The following is a 7,173-nucleotide window of genomic DNA, read 5'->3' on the forward strand; positions in this document are numbered from 1 at the left end:
ATCGGCATGTCCTGGACTCATTAGGTAACTTCAGGTGACAAATCTAATGAGTGGTGTAAGAAGTAAGATTGGCTGCGAACAGAATCACGAGAGGGCAAGAGTGGTTTCCATGCTGACTACGACTGAATGACCAGTTGCCGACCAAATGCTGAACATTGTTTTTGAGGACAGTGTTCAGCAGACACACAGAGAAACACTACTTCACTCCATCTTCTTTATTCAATTTTATTTATATAGTGCCAATTCACACCAAAAGTTGCTTTGAGGCACTATATATTGTAGAGGCCCTACAATTATCTTTATTGTTGTACTTTCTGCCAAAAAAAAATAAAGAATGTGGCAACAACCAGCCTGAGTTTGATTCTTGTTTTCTGGCTCAAACACCATTCAGGTAGAAATCCAGTAATTATCCAGCTGACGATTTCTCCTTTTACGCCACCTAATGGAGTCAAAAGCATACAGTGTATCACGGTCCTGGGTGATTTGACCAAGTGTTTTTAAGTTTTTGGACTTTCGTTTTATTTATGTAAATATTCTATTTGACTCTTGGTTTACTTGTTTATGTGGTTTCCTGCATTTTCCTTGTGCCTTGATTTTAGCTACCCTTTCATTGGCTCATCCTTCAATTTAGTTTACCTGTGTCTCGTTATCCCCGGCTTTCTCCACTTCCCCTTCTCCGTGTACATATAGTGCTGTATTGGACTTTGAAGTCTGTTCATCTCATCTCTGTGTTTCTGCAAGCTTTACGTTTCAGTTGTTTATAGCTTCCCCCCCTTGAGCACACAGTTTTTGATGAAAACAGAGAGGTGTGACCATCAGTGTTGGTCAAGTTACTTGAAAAAAGTAATCAGTAACTAATTACTGATTACTCCCCCAAAAAAGTAATCCCGTTACTTTACTGATTACTTATTTTCAAAAGTAATTAATTACTTAGTTACTTAGTTACTTTTTAAAAACACGATTTACAACCTAAAGAGGTGATAAAGCTTTCAGCCCAATTCTACTTTTTCTGCATAATCCATCATACAAAATGTAATCAAATGGAAAAGTCTCTTTTTTTTAACTTGTTTTATCAGTTTTAATCTTTTAACTTTATGCATCAAGCAAAACTTTAATTATATGCAACATTCTCTGACTTGAATAAATTAGTTTAACATTTAAACCTATTTTCTACACATTCTAGCACATAAAATAAAATATTTTTTGTGTTTACACTCAGTCTTTCAAATAGATGCAAGTAAAACACAGCAGAAAATAAATAAAGTCAAAGACTCAGCGGTCCTGTTGCTCTATTTTCACCTGTAAAGCAGGACTGGGGGTAGGCGGAGGTTTACCCTGGTGCAGGTGAGCCGCAGCGGTCAGTTGAAGAATCCGCGAGTTTCTCTGAGAGTTTCCCATTACGTCGTTGCGCACTTGGTGCTTGCTTGGAAGTTTAGGGGTTTTTTCGCTGTAAAAAGTTTTCTTCCCACGCACAACGGACACTAATGTTTTTGTCACTTTTTTATGGAATCAAACACAAAATAAGGTCAGTACTTCCAAGCTTTAAACGCTGCACGCTCATACTCTCTCCCACAATCGATATATGATCCATTGTTGATCTGCACACAGCTGTTGTCACTAGCGGCGCACTCGCTTACGTCACTGTCGTGAGACATTCTCGCAAAAAAATCACGGTTTTAGTAACGCAGTAACGCAGCGTTCCTACGGGAAAGTAACGGTAATCTAATTACCGATTTTGCAATAGTAATCCCTTACTTTACTCGTTACTTGAAAAAAGTAATCAGATTACAGTAACGCGTTATAAGTAGCGCGTTACTGCCCATCTCTGGTGACCATAGCAAACAGGAAACTAATGTTGTAGGAGATGAGGCAAGCACTGAATTATTTTAAATCTTGTTAGGCAGAATTTAGAAGTTGACCACACATGTACACAATACTATGCACCCCAGATTATTTCAGAGCATTAAAAACAAAACAAAAACTAAGCTTTATGCAAAAAGACTACAAGAATTTCAGAATTTTTTGGGATGAGTTTTTGGGTTCACTTTCTCACAAGAAGAACACCGGTGAGATTTGATCCAGGAGTTTAAATCTGTACCATGACCGCTTTCGTGCATTTTTCAGGATGTCAGTGGGGCAGTTTGAGGTTTGGTTAGCAGAGTTGGGAAGACATCTGTGGAGGCAGAGAAGTAATTTTAGGGAACTGACTGACAGGGAACAGGAGCAGCTTCTAGCTGTGTATCTGAGGTAAAATAAAGGCCTGAATACTTGCAGATGATTTTGAGCTTCTAGAAATAAATTGAACACATCATTTTTGAAGTGAGAAATGTATTTGGTGACTCAAAGTCCTCCAAGAAGCAAGTCCTTCCACTCAGTTTCTTAAAAGCCTCCTGACACTTTAAACATTAGAAAAATTTATTTCAGTTGGCTGTTTAATGTTTTTGCCAAGTACTCTTTAAAATACCAGAATAGAGAGGATGGAGGATTTAAGTTTATTAGATTGATCAGTATTGCTGAACTATGAAATATTTTGAGTGCAGTGTGTTTTTTGCATACAGGCATAACAGAATAGCTTTAGTGTTTTGTTTTTTAAACTTGAGAATGAACTTATACAAAATGCAGCAAGATATTCAAAAAACATTTTTAATGATTAAAAAAATACACTATATCGGATTCATATCGGTATCGGACATATAAAGTGGTATCGTGCCATCTCTAGTATATATAGAATGTGGCAACTGAAGTATACACAGAGGGAAATTCAGGGAAGTGCAGACAGCCATGTAGAACGAGACCCAGCTGAACTAAATTATCAACAATGGCACAAGGAAAGCACAAGCACACCAACTCAAAATAAACCAAAAATGTCATAATTATCTGTCAAGTTTATTTCTAAAGTACATTTAAAAACTACAGCTGATGATTAAAGTTATGTACATCTAAAAGAAAATTCAAATAACATAAAACAGAGGACACAATCAAAGTTTAGATTCAACAGTTTTTCCAAACAGTTAGAGTTGAAGCATTTGCAGAGACAATCCTGTGTTTCATCCCTGACAACCAAATACAGCACCGAGCTCCTGTCAGAGCTTCACACTGCAGCGATAAAGCTGTGCTGCACGGTGGGGACCTAAACATAATCATCAAATTAATGACAATGATAACACGATCACATGCTTAACTTGTTACAGACAAATATACACAATACACCTTTTACCTGACATCCTGTCAGAAAACACTGGAATTTACCCTACACCTAAAAATTTCCATGTATGGTGGATCCTAGATGCACTCCAGCTGTCGATGGTGTACTGCCCACAACTCAACAATGGCCTCTGGGAACAGACATAAATAAAAAGTTGTGTAATGTTCAATCTCACATCCTGTCCAACCTTTTGGAATGAGGTCTGTCACACTAGGTGTTTTGGCAAGATGCACTCCAGAAAACATGCCTGTCACCTTTTCATTGACATTTACATTAATTTTAATGTAAATCAAATTAATTTGATTTGCATTAATTAACATTAATTATGTGTAACCACATAATTTCCTCAGGGATTAATAAAGTATTCTGCATGTGTCATTTAGTTCACTAATTAGTAGCATTTACCTTCACGACAGTGGTGATGTCTTTCAATTTGTAGCACAGCAAGTTTTTTGTGTTTATGATTCTGTGAGAATCGCTCCACATGGTTTACCCAAAGTATGTTGATTTCCTCAAAATCAAATGTGAAATGCGCCCTTATATCTGCTCCTCCCAAGCCTTGACATTCTAGATGTCTCATCCAAGTTTTTATAAATCTCAAAATACCTAAAAATTGTCTTTGTGTCCTTGCATGATGATACTGTAACTAGTTTTGTGTTTTTGCAAATATTTTGTTGACTCTTCATAAATAAAGGGGGTTTTCACATAGTTCACTCAAGTAAAATTGTTAAAAGTTAAATTGTCTACATTCCCCACTGGTTCCTGGTCCCTAAAAAGGTACCGTCTGAGCAGAAGCAGATGTAGATTAAAGTTGTTGTAATATGATGGCATTAACTGGACTCTAACAGTGTGAATACACAGTCATCCCAAAGATGAGGTGCAGTGAGGGTGACACGAAAACTTTCAGTGCATGCAAAATGACATCATTGCACTGAAAGATCCTCATTTTACACTCGGCTCCACTAAAATCCCATCTTGATGCAGTCTGGCCAGTTTAAAATACGTGTTCTTGCACAAAAGCACAACCAGAATACCATAGTAAAATGTCATGTGATTGAAAAAGTGAGACTGTGATGAAGATGATGTACATATGACAAAAATTAAATTTTTGCAAGAAATGCATTTTGAAAGTACACATACACTGTAAAAAAAAATCTGTCAAATTTACGGTAAAATACCGGCAGCTGTGGTTGCCAGGAATATACCGTGTAAAAAATGTGGAATCTGTAAAAGACAATACGGTATACTGGTTTTGTAACCCTAATTTTTAAGGTAGACAACGTATTATTTTACCAAAATCATGATAGAAAAAACCAAATATATTTGTCAATTATACAGCAATTTAATGTAAAAAAATGCAACTTTCCATAGCTTTTTACGGATATTTGCAGTAAAAAAAAAGTAATAATATAATAATATTTACAGTAATTTGTTGTTAATTTAACAGTAATAGGATAGACCCTATTATTGTAAATAACTGTAAAAATAACAGAAATATGTTAAACCTTATTAATACCTTTGACAGTAAAAAACACAGTGAAATTGTATAACAAATTACAGCATTTTATTTTGACCAGATACATTTTACGGTAAATTCCTGGCAACCACAGCTGCCGGTATTTTACCGCTAAAAATACAGTACAATATGAGGAACATAAATGGTTTACCGTACATTTTACATTTGCAACCGCTAAATATAGAAAAATCTAAAGATGCTCATATACAACCAAGGTAGAGAATATTACTGATAAACAATGAGAAAATTTGACATACCATTTGAAAACAGACTAAACATATTATTTTCTCTATTCCTACAAAACAGCATAGATCTTGAGAATACAGCATGTGTCCATATATATGGCTGGTAATCCATGGAGGAATGAATAAACATGAAACAAAATATTACCTGCCCCTGACCTATCAACAGTAATGAGTCACTGGGTCCTGCCTTGGTGAAGGAAAGGACTCGGTGGAGTTTCTAATGCGCATGGTGTTGAAGATACAAGCTCTGCAGGAGTACTTCAATGTCCATCAGGAGTTCACTTTGGACTGGCAGGATCCCCTCTGCAGCAAAAAAAATGGACAAAGTTTGATCAGTGCTTGAGCAAAATGCACAGAAATGAACAAAACGTGCTGCCAAAACCAGATCTAATGATAAATGATTTCTTAAGTGTAAAATATACAGTTCTTAAAGGATAGCTATTGTCAAAATGCAACCTGGGCTGTTTTTTTCAGTTGTTTTTTTTTTACTGTAAACGAGACAAACATATATCTAAAAGCATAATTACGACAAACAAGCCGTTTTTGAGATTGACCGTGATTTTGTTTTGTGGTCAATAGCCAGTGAATGGGAATACTAGGGGGCCGGGGCATAAATTTGAGCACATCAAAATCGATACAGTAAAAAAAACAAAAAAAAAAAAACAGCCCAGGTTGCGTTTTGGCAATAGTTATACTTTAAATCTACTTATGTAAAAGTTATACATAGACAACGCAGCCCTAATCACAATCATAATTTGTTGGAAAACGTATTTAAGTTTCGTATTGATTTATCATAGAACTTGAAGTTAATGGCTGAATGCATGGTGATGAGACCTATCATTCAATCTACATTTTATAGCGTATGAAACTGCTCACCTGGACATGAACCTGAGCTCGGCTGATTAAGATTAGTGTCTCCTGTCCATCTTTCTTTAGCAAAACTTGAATAATACCACTGCTTACCTCTTATTGAATCTTTGGGTGCAGACTTAATTGAAGAGCCTCGTATAAACAGGCAGGGTGTGATGTTTAGGGAAACCAAAGAATACAGCCGCCATCATTTCTGCCAGAAGACTCATTGGGTGCAACGAAGCTTTCATTGTGGACTGGCTAGATACCTTCTGCATTCAGAAGGAAAACAAGAAGGGCATACACCATAAACAATAATAACTGACAAAAATAATGAGACAAGAAATTAAAGTAACAAAATAAGTGCAAATCAAGTTTCCCTGTGTTACAGTCTAGCTGAATGTTTTTCAACAATTTGATTTACGGTAAAACACATACCAAATATTTCCAGCCAAGGTTTGTTTCAATCTTCAGCATTTTTTTTCCTGCCATTGTCTTGAAACTGTTTCATCTGTCTCTCTCATTTGATGCTGTTTACAAAAACAAAACAGCAATATTGTAAAGGGGAAAAGGAAAATTAATTTAATGGAAAAAAAAAGATTATGACCTGAAATCTCACCATTTCCTGAGAGTCACAGGTCCTTTGAGTATCCTTATGGTTTCTGCTCAAATTCAGTGTCTGAAAAGGGCAGGAACAAAACAAACCTTTTTAATCATAATAAAGACAAAATAAGATTTAGAGACAGACGACAAAGAAATGTGTAAAATATCTTCTTGAATCTGTTTACTTTACTAACCTTGAAAGAGACTCTTGGGTCTTAGCTGTGCCACCACCCTTAAACCTTAAAACAGATGGAGACGATATGCTGGCCTGGCTTGAAATTTCCATATTTGGTGCTGTAAAACAATATCACAAACAATAGATTAATTGTACTTTTTGGACCTTGGCCAAAGCATAATAGAAAAAACAGAAAGTCCTTCATGGCTATTGTGCAATGAAATCATAATACTTACTGGTTTGTTTCTCAGATGTCTCCACTCCTAATGATTGTAGTGCCTCCAGTACAATTTCAAGGATTGAGGCAGACAGGTCCGGCAGCACCTTAGTAATGGAACTCCTTATGCTGCCCCCCATTTCCAAGATGTCTGATAAAAGAATGTGAATAAAGGTCAATTTACACCAAGTGGTACCTTTGGTCTTAAAATATGAAGCTGATCTTGCTTGATACTACACTTTTATACAGTGTTTCGTAAGTACCAAACTAACAGCACCATTATTGTGACAGCACACTGTGTTTCAGTGGAACCATTTGGTACCCATACTTCATGTAAGATGTTAATGGATAGAAATCAATTAA

General features: G+C 36.1%; 1 long non-coding RNA gene across 1 annotated transcript; it reads right to left on the bottom strand.

Annotated features, from left to right (window-relative positions):
• Nucleotides 1-4,735: 4,735 nt before the first annotated feature.
• On the bottom strand, nucleotides 4,736-7,173 carry LOC113022238 (uncharacterized). The gene is made up of 6 exons (XR_003272406.2): nucleotides 6,830-7,173; nucleotides 6,613-6,712; nucleotides 6,435-6,494; nucleotides 6,254-6,345; nucleotides 5,930-6,087; nucleotides 4,736-5,269 (listed from the first exon to the last, which is right to left on the bottom strand). It is a non-coding gene; the product is annotated as an uncharacterized LOC113022238 (long non-coding RNA).

Source organism: Astatotilapia calliptera, chromosome 3 (assembly GCF_964374335.1).
Source record: "Astatotilapia calliptera chromosome 3, fAstCal68.1, whole genome shotgun sequence".
NCBI classification, from domain to species: Eukaryota; Metazoa; Chordata; class Actinopteri; order Cichliformes; family Cichlidae; genus Astatotilapia; species Astatotilapia calliptera.